This window comes from Ochotona princeps, chromosome 12 (genome assembly GCF_030435755.1).
Source record: "Ochotona princeps isolate mOchPri1 chromosome 12, mOchPri1.hap1, whole genome shotgun sequence".
In the NCBI taxonomy this organism is placed as follows: Eukaryota; Metazoa; Chordata; class Mammalia; order Lagomorpha; family Ochotonidae; genus Ochotona; species Ochotona princeps.
The window spans coordinates 29,787,953-29,806,111 of record NC_080843.1 but is presented as its reverse complement, the minus strand read 5'-3'; the positions used below and the strand labels follow the sequence as shown (position 1 = coordinate 29,806,111).

Below are 18,159 nucleotides of genomic sequence, written 5' to 3'. Positions count from 1 at the left end.
CAAGTCTGCCCTGGTGAGCATCTAACAGAGAAATCCCTGTTCATATGACAGACACAATAAGGGAACAACAAATGCTTAAAATTACAAGGCACTTCCTGAAACCCCCAGTGTCTCTTCCTTTCTCTTTTCAGGAGACACCCCTTTACTGGATCTTCCTATGAGGCGCTTGCCCCCTTCTTTCCATGCTCACTTTTTCTCTTTATAAATAAAACTTGTCCATCTGAAACCAATTGCTGCCTTTTTATTTCTATACCACTCTGAGGAAAGAGCCCACCAAGCTTTGCCAATCACAGTGGGATACAGTTGTGCTATGATAGTATTTTACAGAAGTGAATAAAGTCCATAGTAAATTGGTTATCAACAATTGCTATTATAATAATGAACAAGAATATTCTATGTGATAGAGGGGGACATGAATCAGTTATAAAGCCAGAAGAGCACAGGGCAGTCAATGATGAGGAAATTTCACATGTCAGCCACAGCATCTGTTGTGAGGAAGAGTTCTGGGCAAAGTTTTGTGTCCCAGCTACTTTACTACTTCCCATATAGCTCCCTGCAAATGCTGTAAGAAAAGCATATTCAGTAATAAATTACCTAAGGGAGATTGTTATGTTAACAGGTCCCCTTGAGTACTCCTCACCTACCATTATTCTGGGTTTGATCATAAGACTGATCTATGAGACATAGCAGGAGAAAAGAACAGTACTCCTGTACAGCACATTACAATCTCTTGTTTCTAAAATCTCTTCTGCCCTGTAAGTACAAGAAAAGGCCTGAATAATTCATCAAAGAAAGATGGAAGATATGGAGAAAGAAATCCCAATCAAAGTACCCATCCTCACTGAGGCTCAAATGTAAGGGAGTACTCAGGGGACCCAGCATGGTAGCCTAGTGACTAAAGTCCTCACCTTGCATGAGCTGGGATCTCATATAGTTGCTGGTTCCTGTCCCAGCAGCCCTGCTTCTCATCCAGCTCCCTGCTTGTGTCCTGGGAAAGCGGTGGAGGACAGCCCCAAAGATTTGGGACCTTGCACCTGTATGGGAGACCTGGAAAAAACTCCAGGCTCCTGGCTTCGAATGGGCTCGGCTCCGTCCATTGTGGCCACATGGGGAGTAAACCAGCAGGTGGAAGATCTCACTCTCTGTCTCTACTCCTCTTTTTATATCTGAATTTCTAATAAAACTTACAAAAATGAATAAATAAATAAAAGAGAGGGGCCAAGGTGAGTTCAACCTCAGGGCTTGGGTGAATGGAGCTCCTAGCAACGTGGCAGCTGCAAGGGGTCCTGGAGGCAGGTTGAACTCAATGTTTGGCGCCTCAGCCCCAGCTACTCCACCAAATGATGGGTGAATTGCCCACTGGCTGCTCATCAGTGAGCTCTGGAATCTTGGGTGTGTGGAATCTGATGCACCAGCCCACATGGGAATCCTGAGTAGGGCTTCTTAGCATGGAACATTGCTGACCACCACACAACGGTTCACACAAAAGCTGGGTATGGATAGATGTCTAGCAGGGCTAGATCTCAGTACCTGACTGGATGTCAGAATGGAGGATGAATCACATTACGCAAGACCATGACACTAACCAGCATGTGAAAGAATCAAGTCTGGGGATAGATTCTGTGGGATATATGTGGGTCCAATCCTATGAAAATACAAGTCCTGCTGGTTAGCTCAAGGTTTGGAGTCGTGATGGACTGAGCTAGTTGTGATCATGGGAACTGCCATCACTCATGGGTACAGAAACCGAGAATAGTCTGGGCAAATCTAGGCTACGGCACCTGCATGTGCATCCCAAAGCAGGGTATGGGGTGGGGTGGGCTGCAACATTTATCAGCTCATACAAGGCCAAAATAGAGGAGCAACCTATGCCAGTTAAGGGCCTAGCACACGCTGGCATGCATGAGACATGGAATGGGAGTGGGTCAAATAGGAGTAGGCCAAGTGGGAGAAAGTGGGAAACTTCCCTAATGGGTTATAGCTCCCACTGTTGATCATGTGGTCCAAGTCTGGAGGTGGGGAAAGCTAACAAGTTAGCTCCAACTGTTGGCAAAAGTATAGGCTGATTTGGGAAGGGAGTGGACTGGGCAGGTCTAAGCAAACTTTAGCTCACCAGCAAGTTCAGAAACCAGGCTGGATTATAGGTCATGTTAGACTAGGCTGTCACACCTGCCAGTTCACATGAGCCAGGGATGGGAACAAACTGATCAAGGCCAGGTTCTAGCACCCACCAGCAAGAGTTGGGACTGGGGGCAGGCTGAGTAAGGCTAGGCTGAGCATCCAAAGGCAAAGGCCAAGACACGCAAAGGACTATGCCAAGCTGGGTCACAGCAACCACTGGCATGTAAAGATCTCTGGCTGAGAATAGGCCACTGGTTGGGGAGCTAAGAAAACACCCTGGCTGGGTTGCGGTTCCCACTGGTGAGTGCAAAGGCCAAAGTGGGGGCTATGGTTTGGTCCGGCCATGACTGCAGTGTCCCTCAGCACAAGTGCAGACTGGGTCTGGGGTGGGCCAGACTGGGCTAGACCACAGCACCCACTGGTACTTGTGAGAACCAGGGTAGGCATAACACAACCTAGGCTAGGTCTCTGCCCCTTCTGAACCATGTGTGAGCTGTGTCTGGGTGTGGACCAGGCTGGCTGGGCTGTAATATCCAACAACAAGAACCGGAATGGGTTTGGGTTGATCTTGAAAGGCCACTGTTCCTGCTAGCACAGGATGTGGACTAAGTTGGGTTGGCCCATGGGCCCATCAATGGGCATAAGATTTGGCACTGGGAGAGTTTCTGATGGAGGAGTGTAGGGAATGACTAGGTCAGGACAGAGTCTCTGCAGTTGAGCACAAGAACAATAAAAGGGAGCAGACCAGACATTACCCATTACCAGTGGGTAATGATACCCACTGGCATACATCTGGGGCAGGACAGAGGCAAACCAGGCTGGGCCAGTTCACATCACCCACTGGCGAATCTGAGCACCAGAACGGAGTGTGGGTTGGGCTGGGTTGGGTAGCAACACATGCCAGTTCACAATAGGGCCAGGATTGGGGGTTGGCGCGGCTGGACTAGGTTATAGTCAGTCCCCCACCAGGGCGAGATGGAATTGGAGGGTGGGCCAGGCCCCGTCAGGCTACAACACCCATTGACAAATGCTGAGGTGAAGTGAGCCATGCCAGACTGGGCCACAACACACAACCAGCACACGTGAGACCCTGGAGTATAGGGTGAAGGCAGTAGGGGGACTGTGTGGGCCTCCTTGCTGGACCACCATTCCCACAGAAGATCATGAGAGTTGGGATGGGGATGGATCAGGCAAGGCAGGGCTGCAACGCCTGTTAACCTCATGTGAACTGGATCAGGAGAAAGCCAGGCTGGGTTGACTGTTGCTAGGGTCGTAAGCATAATCCAGAGTGGGTGTGGATTGGTTGGGCTTTGCCATAGGATCAGCTGGAAGATGCTGGCACAGAGATCAAATTCTTCATGTTAGTCTAAACAAACAGCAGAACCACCTGGAGAGTGCAGGATTTGGGAATAGAAGTGGGCCCATTAGGGAATAGTGGAAACTTCCTTGGGTTGTCAGTCCAACTGATGAGCGTGAGAACCAGCACAGGGGCAGGCATGGCTAGGCAGAAAGTGGCACCCAGCGGTAGTGTGTGGGCTGAATATTGGGGCTGGTTGTGTTGAACAAAGTTTCAATGTCCATTGACATGTATGAGAGTTTAATGGGAAATGGGACAGACTAAACCACTCAGCTGTACATACTGGCAAGAATATGAACCATGTCAAAGGGCGGGCCTAGTGGGTTTTATTGTGGGTCACTCTGACAAGGCTGCAGCTCCCACTGGTTGGCTTGAAGACTGAATGTGTGGTGGGCAGGATCAGGCTGGACTCCAACACCCATTAATAATGTGTAGAAGACACGGCTGGAGGCAGAACTGACCCAGGAAGTGCAACCACCAGCATGTGCAGAAGTTGACTGGGGTGATGGATTGTGCCAAAGTCAGTATTGGCAAGCACACACAAGAAACAGGTCTGGTGGTCCAGTGTGGTGGCCTAGTGGCGGTTAAAGTCCTCACCTTGATAGCGTCGGGATCCCATATGGGCACCGGTTCTAGTCCTGGCAGCTCCACTTCCCATCCAGCTCCCTGCTTGTGGCCTGGAAAAGCAGTTGAGAATGGCTCAAATCCTTGGCACCCTGCACCTGCGTGGGAGACTGGGAGGAAGTTCCTGGCTCCTGGCTTCGGATTGGCACAGCACTGGCCATTGCGGTCACTTGGGGAGTGAATCATCAGACGGAAGGTCTTCCTCTCTGTCTCTCCTCCTCTGTGTATCTGATTTTGCAATAACAATAAATAAATCTTAAAAAAAAAAGAAGAAACAGGTCTGGGATCACCTCAGATTAAGTTTCTTTGGTGATTTCCCCAACTCAACAGCTGGATTCAGAACTCCAACCATGGATATAATTGCAGGTTCCATGATCTGATCGTGAAATGCATGTGTCAGAGCGGGGCCTACTCAGTGGCTTAGGTGGAGCAGTGGGCAACACACTAAGGTGCACATCGAGGATATGGCAATACATTGGAGTCTGCAGAGGGCACCAGATACCACAACAGAGGATGCAACACATTGATCAACTGTCCCAGCCAAGTGTTAGCAGTGAATATTTGTGCAAATCGAGGTTCTAAGTTGGAATATGTCAACCTGTAGATTCTGAAGAGATTTCATTGTGCTTGCAACAGTGAGATCAGCAGTAATTCAGAAGTTTTGAATTATCAAAACCTCTTGAGCAGGACTCTCAGAGCATGCCTCAGGTTGGGGACCATGGTGTGATGTCCAGTGGCTGTCCTCCATTCTAGGGTTCAGAGGAGTTGGGATCCTGGGCATGGCTTATCTCCTTGTCTCCCCATGTTCAGGATACAGGGAAAAAAAAGAGGGAGAGAATATGGAAATGGTAATCTCACCCATCTTCTGTAGCCTCTGACCCTTATCACCCTAATCAACCTAATCACCTTAAAAATCATCAAAAATAAAAATAATTAATTTTAAAAATATTACAAAAGAAAAAGAGGGAGAAACATAGAGAAAACTCAAGGGGACCCAGCCTAAATTGCTAAGAATTATTAGAAAATAAGCATTTGTTATAAGTTGCTAAGATACACAGTACGTTAAATGTTTAATGCACTTGACGAGTTGCTGCATGACAGCAGCAACCTGCAGGATGCACAAGATGTCTACTGCTGCCATTTATACTACTGTGGGATGTTTGTATTTGATGGGGTGTCAAATAAACAGTCATTGAAAATATTGTTCAATCATGAATGCAGTGGTTCAGGTGTAACTGAAGTTCCTGTGTTGGAAAATTGATCTCCTGTGTCCCAAAATCAGGAGATGAGTCGAAACTGAATTAATGCTGACCTTGTAGTACTGCATTACTCCTGAGATGAGTTGAGCTCCTCCTTCCTCTGTCTGCACACACTAGCTGGCCCTCTCACTTTTCTGCCATGTTAGAGCACAACACCTCTTGACCTCCGTATACAAGAAAAATAAATACAACCCATTTCTAAATAATTTCTTGATTAACAAATGCACTGATGGTTGTATAGTAACAATATTTTTCACATATAAAATTAACTGAGAATCTAGCTTGAAATTATTCTTATTATCTATAGATAGAAATGTGCTAGCCAGAGCAGATCATTTAGCAAAACATGATAAATAGAACATGGGATAAGATTAAAGACAAGAATTCCTGGGACCAAATAATGATAGACATTAAAAGGCAACCACTGGAAATGATGTGAAAATCTACATTTTCCTCCTTAGATATAAGCTGTAAAAACACGTTAGTAGTGGATCTCCATCTGATAAGAATAATTTAATGGTTTTCATACAAAAGCCTTTTTCAATCAGTAGTCTAACATTTTTTTTCAAGCATATTCATTTATTTGTTAGAAATGCAGAGAGAGGGCTAGGCCTAAACATGGAGTTTGTAACTTCTGCCTGGTCTCCTTTGTGGTTGCCAGGGCCCGAGTGTTTAAATTACGTTCCACTCCTTTCCCAAGTGTCTTAGCAGAGAGCTGGAATGCCAGCAGATCATGGGGTGTCATTACCTGCAGCACCACACCAGCCTCACCAATCTCTATTCAAATCAATGGTCATCCTTAATGTTTTTATGTGTTTTTATTAAAACTGTTAAGGCTTATACACAATGAGTCATTCTGTTAGACCAAGGAACCAAACAGCTAATGAAAACTCCTCTGGCACAAAGTACCCAGGTTGAGAGATGAACATAGCTCCTTGGGCTTGACTGCATCTGGTTGGCCATTTCTATCTGAGTTCTGCCAGTCTTGGTTTGGCTCTATCTCTGTTCACAGGCCTTTAGGCCAGAAAAGTCAGATGACTAAGGTCAAAGCCTTTAGGATAAGTAAGCATTCTGTCTAGGGGTCTAGTACCAGAAACTTCTATGACAAAGGACATAGACATACAAACCACTCACTAAGACAATGATAGGTGGGGAGAGATATCATTCAGTCTCTAACAAAATGCTGAAGGAATGGGAAGATGAAACTTTAGATCAACTTAAATAGACCCAGAGAACTTCTTGAACTGGTGACTAGAAATCTAATCAACCTCTGAATACCTACAGGAAGGAAGAGTAAATGAATGAGGGGCTATCTAGAAAATGGGTTAGCCATATAAATTTCACTGAAATGTCATTCAACATTATTCTCCAGAATATTCTAGGTTAGTCAAAGGAAGGAGATATTTAACTGTATTAATCTTTATATATTTATAATCCTCAATATTCTTTTTTTTATGTTTACTTAAATAAATAACTCCAATTTCTTGTTGTTCCTTTAGCACTACTACTGTCCATTTCCACATAGCAGTGGATTAGGAGCTAATGAAACAAACATTCAGAAAAGCAAGTATTGTTCAGTAGACATGAGGATGCTCCTAGAATTAGAATAACCCATTCTTTTCTTACTTAATGATCTTTTCACAAACATGCTAAACTTCGTTTTGGAAAAACAAAGAGTCAAATATTTCAAAAGTTCACATTCTTGAAAAAGCAAAAGTATATAGCATTTCTAGGGATTTGAATAATTGTAATTCTTACATAAAGAGCTTTATTCACTGAGCTTCCTTTTTTACCTTCTAAATTCAGATTTTCTTTTAAGTACCAGTAGAAAATGTCACAATAGTCTTCAAATTCATGCAGATGAAGCATGAAAATAAAAGCTTGCTTATGCTCCTGATCTCACAGCCCAGCCCTGCTCTGCGTTCTTTTTCCATTATCCACTCAGACTTCAATGGAGAAGCTCATTGAGGATCAAATAATCCAGCTGTTGTTTTTGACTTTCGCTATTTTAATGTTTATTTTTCAAATTATTCCCTATTTTTCTACTAAAAATATCCTGCCAAATCATTATTTTTTCTGGAGCAAATGTGATGTTTTCTGTTGCTAGATATCTGATCCAAGTCCAATATTTTTCTTGGCAGTTAGTGAACATAATAAGTAGAGGTGTTTTTTTTTTTCTCTACTACTTAGAGTGGAGGAGCAAGAACACATTATACGTTAAAACCCATTTAAATATTGCAGACAATTCTTACCTTAGCAAATATTTATAAACATCCTCAAAAAAAGCATATTAAAGGAAACTTCTATGTTTTCTTTTTTTTTTAACTTACTTGTACTTCTCCATTCCCTTTTTGAGTGTCCAACAGGAATACAATTAACTCTATACTATCCTAAGTCTTTCTGGCTCTTTATTTTAAAAAATTTATCAAAATGATGTGGAAAATTGAGACAATAACAATGAAAAGCAAAGGGAAATGATTTAATTCCGTTCTGTCTGCTGTCATTCAATCTATTTGAATGCCTCCTGACTTTATCTTATTTGAATTTATTTTTTGTAAAATTAAGCCATGATCTTTTATGTGTATTCATAGATTTATTAACTATAGATCATATTTATGCCCAGAAAAGAAAAATTTACATCATGCAAAATGTCCCTATTCTACTAGAGTTTGGATATTTTGCTTTTATGGAGTTTTGTTATTTGAGACTTTGAAAAAATGTCTTGCTCCTCTAAAATAGTTAAAATTTCTTTTTGTCTCTTCAAGTATTCAGAGGATGTTTATGTCCACGTCTTCCTCTAATTCATTTCTTTTTTCTTGTGTTTCCTAATCATCTTCAAAACACCATTTATAGCCATATTATCAAGAAAGAATATTTTCATTTTTCTTTTTGCTTATAGCTGTCAAAGTTTGTTTACATATTATCCAAAAAACTAAGAAACATAGGATGCTGTTATTTTTAAAGAGTGTATCAGTTAAGTAACCTTTATCAATAAAGTCCCTTTGCCTTTAAGGCAATGTTTCTATCATGAATTCTTAAAACTAAAAATTGGAAATATAGGAAATTTTCTGCAGAGAAATTTATTTTCTGATCAACAATGCAATTTCTTCCTTTTACATTAATATTATTATCCTTTTTTTTTTCATTTACTTTAAATGCAGGGAATTGGGGCCCACATTGTTGCATTTTGGTCTAGCCCACAAGCTGCTTCCTACTGGGTCAGCATCCTATACTGGTGTCAGAGCAAATATCAGCTATCTCATTTCCCACACAACTGCATGCCAAAGGCCTATGGAAAGCAACAGAAGACATTCAAATGTTTAGTTCCCAGTTGTCCATGTGAGAGACTCAGCTAAAGCTCCTGGATCCTAATTGATCCAGATCAACCTCCTGTGACCATCAGAAGAATAAGACAACTAGTAAAGACGCATCTGTATCCACATCTCTCTCCGTCCCTTTCTGTCTCTCTGTTTATCTTTCTTTCTTTGTAACTTTACTAGCAAATAAATAAATAAATCTTTAAAAATAAAGAAGTAAATGCCAAGGACTTTGCATGACTTCTTATTATTATTTTGGAACCAAATGCTTATTTTTTAAATTACTCTAGGATATTTGTAATAAATGGTTTCAAAGGAGAACTTCCAAATAAGAAGAATTCAAAAACTGTTACAAAATTAGCGATTAATTCAAGTTCATGACAAATTTTTAAAAAATAGTTTGAAAGGCAAAACGAAAGATAGAAATTCAAAAAGAAACTAAGAAAGGGAGAGAGTTCCCATCTGCTGGCTCACTAGTCAAATGCACACATTGACCAGTCAGATGCCCAGAGCCAAAAACTCAATCTAGACCCCATATGTGGGTCACAGCAGCATCCCAACTATTTGAAACATCACCAGTTGTTTCCCAGAGTGTGCAGTAATAGGAAGCTGAAGTTGGAAGCAGAATCAAAACTCAAGCTTAGCTACTTTGATATGCAATGTCAGCATTCTATCCTGATATTTAAGTACTACACAGAATACCTGCTACAGTTATTAATGAAGATTATGAAGAAAATATAACTAAGGGAAATAGAGAGATCAGGGAAATGGTATCCTTCAAAACAAGTTGGCTAGAGAAAACACTACAGGACAAGAGACATCTGAAAACATTTCTGAGAGAAATGAGAGTAATTTAAGGGATGTGAGGAAAATCCTTGCCAAGCAAAGGGAACAGCCTATGTCATGCTGTGTATTTTACATATATATATACACACACACATATATATACATATATACATATATAGACATATATACATATATAGACATATATACATATATATATACATATACATATATATATATACATGTAAAAAGGTAAGATACAGGGAGCTGGAAGAGAGTAAGATGAAGTCAAATTCATTGTACATTGCGGAAGGCTGGTTTATCCCTCATGAAATATTTTCACCACATTAGTAAAATATTTGTACAATAAAAGCAAGAGTAATGTATAATTTGGCTACTGGAAGTTTTAAACAAAAGACAGACCTAATCTACTTCTTGTATTAAATGATTTACTCTGGCTGCAGCGAAACCTAGGAACTTGAGGGCAAGAGGTAAACAGTAGCCCCATACAGAAGTCTAAGTGAGAGATGTTGATAATTTGAGAAGATAGAAGATGTCAGAGGACCGACATTAACTGATGTTAACAAAACAGTAGAAAAGAGTTATCATTTCCTTATAAACAGGAAGCTTGCAAATCTCCTCTCATCCACAATCAGAGAAGACAGAACAAGTTTTAAGATCTGATTGTGTTAATATGAAGATATATTCTAGCAAAATGAAGGATAACAGCAAGTAGAAAATAAATGCACAATCCCAAAGTTCAGAGGTAGTTCTTATTTTTCTTGTTTCATATCAAAATAGCTTTAATTACATAACTATGCTTATCTTTCTTCTTGTTCTTCTTATTATTACTGTTATTTTGCTAATTCTCAGGACAAATATTTCTCAAAATAAATGAACACTTTTTTAAAAAGATTTTATTTATTTTTATTGCCAAACCAGATATATATAGAAAGAGGTGGAGAGACAGAGAGGAAGATCTTCTGTCCAATGATTCACTCTCCAAGTGATCACAACGGCTAGAGCTGACCTGATCCAAAGCCAGGAGCCAGGAACTCTTCCAGGTCTCCCATACAGATGCAGGTTCCCAAGGCTTTGGGCCATCCTGGACTGCTTTTCCAGGCCACAATCAGGGACCTGAATGGCAAGCAGGACTGCCGGGATTAGAACCAGTGCCCATATGGGATCCTGACATGTGTGAGGTGAGGACTTTAGCCACCAGGCCACCGCGCTGGGCCCAATTTTATGAACTCTTTAACTTGTGTTAGGACATGCTTGCTATCCTCAGTTACACACATTTTATTGAAGAAAGCACACAGCAAAATTGCATTCCCCTGCTTGGCTAGTAGCATAGTGTATAAAGTAGGTTACTGCAGCCAATAGTAAGAGGCATGGCTTCTATAAAACTCTGAAGATACAAACAACTTCTAAGAAATGACCTCAACTCTCTTCTTCTCACACCTCAAAAGAAGGCAAAGAGGATATAACCAAACATCACCGCAGCAAACATTTGTTATGTCAAGAAGAGCCAAACTGATGCAAGAGTAGCAATGATTGTCCATTGCTCTCACAGGGTAAAAGACCTAGTTCCTTCAAGGGGCTCAGACTCTTTCAGAATCTGCATCTGTTGCACTCTGTCCTAGCCCCTGCACCAACTACACTGTGATCTTGCTACCAAGTCCTCCAGCACACCCCTGAATTTGGACCCTGAGTAACAGTGCCCTACCTACATGGCTCTTTCTCTAACCTGCCTCAAAGCTTCGGTTGCCTTCCTCCTGAACAACCAGTCTTCCTTAAATTGTAGTCCCTTCTCCTACTCAATTCAGGAATCCCTTTTGATGCTCCACCCATATTTTAATCCATCGCATAATTTAATATTTTAAAATCTCATAATTTTCTACCATTTCACTCCTAGAATTATGCCTTTTTTTAAGTGTCACTTTTCATTTGACTATGAATTCTATGAGGATAGGGCTTTCTGTTGAGTTTATCATTGTACCCCAAGTGCTTAGAGCAGTGCCAAGCACATAATAGGACTTTATAAATGTGTTAAATGCTAACTGAATGAAAAGTAAATGAATAAACACTATAAACTATTGCTTCTGCATTGCAATATTTGTTGTTGGAAAACTATTGTTTCTGTTAGGCATAGGATCAAAGTTCCATGATATTTTTTTTTAATTTTAGTGCATCTAAAAACATGGTTCATACAATATCTGGATGTGTAAATGATTCCAGAACCTTATCATGGAATGCTGAAAAATACGTAGGGTTAACTAAGCTCTTTTTTATGTCAGTCAATATGAAATTTATCATAAGTATATTTTCTCTGTACATTGATTTATAACAAGCTATAGGGAATAAAAGTCAGAACACAACCACAGTATAACTCATACATTCAGCATATTTTTTTGAATACAAGTAGATATCAAACACTATTTGGCATAAGAAACAGGGTGATGGTAACATTCACAAGGATGATGCCATCATGGTATTTATTGTCTAGTGGATCCTATGAACTCTTTTTCTCTTAATATTGTAAAAGAGATTCTCGTGCTGATATTCAACGACAGGTAATGAGACCAGGCACTGAGACAATGAGCAGCACATACTTCAATATGCATGAGTAATAAGCAATATGGTGTTTAGTTAAAACTAAACAATGTTGTGAGCTCAGGATTTCCTTCCTGTACCTGCTATTTACATTAGTACTGATCTTAGAACAGGACTTGAGCCTGCAAGACAAAGGAAAGTAGAGACACCTGCTGGAGTGACAGGGTGAGGAAACAGGAAGGAGCCTGTGACAAAGCCTATGGCATTTCTTCTAAGGTCATGGAGAAAAGCATCAGAAATGGGAAAATACAACCAAGTCCTGACTGCTAATCAAATGCTTTCATAACTGGGTAGTCGGGACTTTTTATTATAAAATCTTAAAATGTAATAAAGGCATTTTAATATTCACAGTGTTTTAATTCAAAATTATTAAGTGTTAATTGAAAATCCATTATTTTAACTTAGAAATAATTAAAGCAATTATGAGAGTTCAATCTCCATTACAACATATTTTGAGGTGAAATAAAGTGAAGACGGTATTTTTTTCAGGAATTCTATTCTCCTATACACACTAGAAAACAAATATTCAGGCTTCAAGAATCTCTATCATTTGGCGAAGACTGGATTTATTTATTTTCCAGGAGATGTAACAATTAGATGGATCTATGAAGAATGGAGGATGAGGCCCCCGGGGTCATAGTGGACGTGTTTTCTCAGTTTGCACATGCTGTGCTAAAAAGCTGTTGTCTAAGGCAAAAGCAGCAGAAGAAAATGCATTTTACAAGGGTTGGGGGGGTTGCTCCTGTGAATTTATGAGAAGTGCATCACAAAGACAAATATTTCAGCCATGCAATTCCATTCGGCCTTTTCAGCTGTGTGTCCATAGCAAGTCAACGGCTAAATTGAAAAATCAATTCCAATTTAAATTATTGGAATAAAGAACACCAGGAGTCAGAGATAAAATGGCTTTGTTCTCCGAGATCCTTTTTAATTGGAAAGTTATTTCTTCAGGGTATTCTAATGGTTCTGAGGGAAGATTGCAAAATAAAGTTGATCGGCTGGGGGAAGGTTAATAGCTAATGTGCTTTCCTTGCTGCACAGCAGTCTCTAGTCTTTATGACATCCCCCATCATATCTGGAAAGACAGAAGATTCTAAATCATTTGAAACGTGCAAGGACTGTGTTTTGCCTCAGTCTTTCAGGAACCATCCTGAGCAGGAGCCTTGGCAGAGTCTTGCGGCTCTTGCAGCCTTTCCAGTTGGACTCCTTGTGCTTGCAAATGTCACTGCATCATTTCATCCTTTCCTTCTTCTTCTTTTCAGGAAAATACTTATGGGAATGTTTTCCTAACAATGAGGCTGCTATTGATGAAAATGAAAGATGAGCTGCTAGTCAAAGCTCTGCTCTTTACTGATGAGGAAAGGAAAACTATGTAAGCTTTTAAACTGAGAAAAGACACAACTACTAATAGTCACAATCTTAGTAGGTGGAAATCAAAGGTTCAAAGACAGCACAGAAGAAAAAATACGATGGGTCTAGGAAAATTCAGTCTATGTCATTATCAAAGTATAATACTAATTAGACTGAAAGAAACAAAAAATCCTATTTAAAAAGCTTCAACCTAAGTTCAAAAATAAAATTTAGTTAAACATGCAATAATCTTTGTGTGTGGAAAATTGTTTGGGGCAGCTATAGATTAGCAACCTTAAATGAGCACTTAATTTGAAATTAATTAAACAGTTATGGTATGTGTTAGGAAAAGTTACTGAGGTTGGCTTAGTGTATTTAATTACTGTAAAAGAGATAAATCTCATTGCTATGTAATGAGCTCAGAAGTGCAGATACAGTAAATATGTACTTACATTCTTGTTATTAATGCATTAAATTTGTAAGAATATTTAGGAATCTAATTATCATTTAATAAGATAGCTATAGCAAATTATGGTACTTAGACATTAAGTATAAATTAATATTTTTAGTATTTTATTGATATTAGCCAATTAATTACTGTTTATTACATGGCAGCTAGATTTATATTTTACAGAGTTATTAAATCTCAATTAAAATACTCTTTTAAGAGGTCACTTTCAATTAAAAATAATATTCCATAAGAATCTCATAACTCCCTTCTACTCAGGATTTAAGATACATAAGTATGAAAAGAAATAAGCAAATTGATTTAAAAAGGAACCAAATTGGACCTATACCTGAATGATTCAACTATTTCCACACCTACCGAAGGAATAAGAATTTATTTATGGAAAGTGATGCATTACTTTTCCATTAAAGGTATAAATTTTCTGGGCCTTAGACAAATTCTGGCTCACAGTATCTCTCCAACAGTTAATGTTACCACACTGAATGACCATTTCTCTGAGAAAACTAACTGTAGGTTATAACATAAAAACTGCTATTTATTAACTATTGCCTCTTGGGCAAATTTGTCCTTACTTACCCCATGTCGTACCTGTAAGTCGTGGAAGACACCGCATGTTTAGTAAATATAATCTAAATGGTGTGAACAAATGGACCCAGACTTGCAATGACTCAATGAATTTTCAACTTCATGATGGTCCAAACTTGAGAAGCATTTAACTAAAGCCCTACTTCAAATGATCTGATCTTCTCCCTGCTAGTTACATGTAGCACACTCTTCCCAATGCTGGGCAGCAGTGGCAGAGAGCAGCTACCAAACAGCCACACTCCCTGGGGTACAGGATTGATAAGGTAGAATATTCCGTGTTCACACACACACACACACACACACACACACACACACACACACAGAAAGAGAGAGATAGAAACATAAAGAAAGAGGTCTTTTGATATTCCACTCCCTAAATGGCTGAAATGGCCAGTGCGGGGTCAGATCAAAACCAGGAGCTACTTCCCAGTCTCTGGCATGGGTTCAAGAGCCCAAACAACTTGGATCATCTTCTATTGCTGTCCCAACCAGGTTAACCGGGACAGGGAATGGAAGTGAAGGCTGTATTAGGATTATTGAGTTTTAAATCCTGATTCTACTTCATTCAAATTGTGAGACACCTTTGAAAAGTTCCAATACCACAGATGACTAGTCAGTGCCTCAACAGTCTCTACGGTTATGGCTGCTAAGATCCTTCTCCTGAGAATCTCATGATGCTTCTATGCTTTAATAGGTGTAAAGCCCTTTAGAACAACACTAACCACACAGCAGAAGCATAAAACATGCTTTCCATTGTTATGATTCCCAATTTTAAAGAAAGGAAGCTCTAAAATCTGAAACTGAGTAATATAGATTGTCTTAGCATACTAAAAACAATTAGAAGACAAATTAGCTTATGTTTATCTAGTTTTACCTATTTAAATAATTAATCTTGGTTATTAAAAATGTGCATATTCGCCCATGGGTCATTTTTTGACAAAGATATAAATGCTATGTGATTATAATCTTTTTCTCATGAATCAATCCTTGAAGATCTTTGTCATTTTGTAGCTACAATTCTCAAACATAATGGAGATATTAAGGAAAACCTCTTACATTGATTCTTGCTTCACTCCACTAGCTATCTAGCATCTCAGCTCAATGAAGAGCTATTAATCATTATGTTTTTAGTCAGTGTTGTGTCTTGTGACAATATTTTCACCTAGACTAACTAAAATTAATTTTCATTTAATATTACTTGCTTAAAATCATTTTTGAAATTGAAGCATGTTTATACCATTAAGCCATTGTTTATCTTCTCTATATAAATTTCACTTCTAATAATTATTGAAAATGACTTCATTTATAGAATAACTCAGTTTAAAAGTAGATGTTATACTAAACTTCTACTTTTCTCACATGAAGAGATTCCGATTCTCATAACAGTCATCTTACAGATTCTGTTCTTGTAACATGTTTCATCTTCACTTCCACAGAATAAATGCTGTTTAATAGAACAGTGTTGGTTTTTTTTACAAAGTAGTATAATATGTTACTAATTTATACTCAACCAAACAACAAAATTTTCTTTTACTAGTGAATTAGCTTCCTTCTTCCGAAAGCAAATGTAAAGAGGATAAATATTTATAATAAAATATTTAACCCCCAAATAAATCAATTAAACAGACAATGCCACTTCCTGTTCCTGAGTAACAGCATCAGGGGTGTTAATAGGCTTAAGATGGAACGAATAAAAAGCGGTAAAAACAGAGGATGGAAAAGACAAATCCATAGAGGTGTGGTATCTTGTTCCTTTGATTCTTCACCAGTCTCAGCCGATTTAACCTTGGCCTTTAGATGTATAAGACTAAGCTCTCTGGTGGGAAAGAACTAAAGGAGAAGTGACGAGGCAGTTGACAGATATGCAGAAAAAGATAAGCTGCTCAAGAGGAAAACGAGTAAAGATGAGAGAGAGGAAAGGGAACATTTGATCAGATTTGTAACTAAGGGAAAGAGGAACAAAACAGATACAGTATACAAGAGTGTTTTGCAGGTTAAGACGTGAGTTTGAAATTGACTGAAAGGCATGAGGGGGGAAATCTTCATAACTAATACTTTGCATTAATTGGATCAATGTTTGACAAAGATAATCAGAATCTCTAACACTGAATTAAGTACACACCGAAATATCTAAGTGTTTAAAGCAAAAGAAGAAACTCAAACCATAACTATTGATAGAACTGTCATGAGAGGAGACCCAATTCCATGTTTTAACTTAGAATGACTTCTTGGACCACAAGGTCTGTTCTACTAGATGGAAACTAGCCAGGTGCTCTTATACCCATTGCAGTCAGTTTTTAGTTCTGTTCCTTCAATCCAACCACATTAGTTCCTGGCCTTTTTCAGGCTTCTTTTCATCTGTTTTATTCTTAACATCCAGTACATGACACTGTCATACACTTTTCAAACCCATGTTTTCCCAGTGTTCTTGTTTTTTTTTTTTTCAAGTTAGCTCTGCTTGCTGCCTTTGAAAGCACTGCTGTCCCCAATTTTACACAACTTTTAGACACTTCTCATGATCACATATTTAGGATGCAACTTAGAACACACTGTTTCATGTTTCCCTAGTTCTCCAATCATACCCACCCACACAAAAAGCATTCATATTTCCTATGGACACCAGTATCAGCATCATTGGAGGGGAAAATGATTCCATGTCATTATTTTTTACATATTTATTTCTTTTTATTTGAAAAAGCAGATTTATAGAAAGAAGAAGAGATAAAGAGATCTTCCTCTCACTCATTCATTTTCCAAATGGCTGCGATGGCCGGAGATAAGCTAATCCAAAGCTGGGAGTCAAGAGTTTCTTCCAGGTCACCCACAGGAGTGCAAGGATCCAAGGATTTGTGTCACCCTCTGTTTCTTGCCCAGGCCATCAGCAAGGAGCTAGATTGGAAGTGGAGTAGCCAGTACTAGAACTGGTGTTCAAATGGGATGGAGAAATTGCAATTGCATTAAAGATGCTCATTTTATAACTCTTCAATAAGCAGAATGGTTATGCAGATTTTCACGTAATAAAAGCACAGGAAATGGGTCCAGCGAGGTGGACTAGCAGCTAAAGTTCTTGCTTTGAACTCTGGGATCCCATATGGGCACCGGTTCTAATCCAGGTGGCCCCATTTCCCATCCAGCTCCCTGCTTGTGCCCTGGGAAAGCAGTTGAGGGCTGCCCAGAGGCTTGGTACCCTGCAGCTGCATGGGAGAACTGGAGAAAGTTCCTGGCTCCTGGTTTCGGATCGGCGCAGCACCGGCCATTGTGGTCACTTGGGGAGTGAATCATCGGATAGAAGATCTTCCTCTCTGTCTCTCCTCCTCTCTGTATATCTGACTTTGTAATAAAAATTAAATAAATCTTTTTTAAAAAGCACAGGAAATGGTGTACTGTGATATTTCTGTCCCACTGTCCTGAAATCAAGCTCACAAAAACACAAAAAAAAACATGTTGAAGTGGTATATCCTTGGGTGTTTTCTCCTATTCTAAATTATAATGTATTGTTGAACATAAAATGTATAAATAATTTGAAGATAAAAGGGATATGGTGCTAGTGTGATATTAAGCCACAGGCTGTGATGCTGGCATCCCACATGGGTACCACTTTGAGACCCAGATGTCTCACTTCTGATCGAGCTCCCCTCTGTACTGGGAAAAACAGCAGAGGATGACCCAGGTACTCGAGCT

The 18,159-nt window shown here is 39.4% G+C and overlaps 1 pseudogene; it reads right to left on the bottom strand.

Annotated features, from left to right (window-relative positions):
* The window catches only part of LOC101516550 (26S proteasome regulatory subunit 7-like), a 35,948-nt pseudogene extending 21,474 nt beyond the window's left edge, over positions 1 to 14,474 (bottom strand).
* Between the last annotated feature and the right edge of the window lie 3,685 nt (positions 14,475 to 18,159).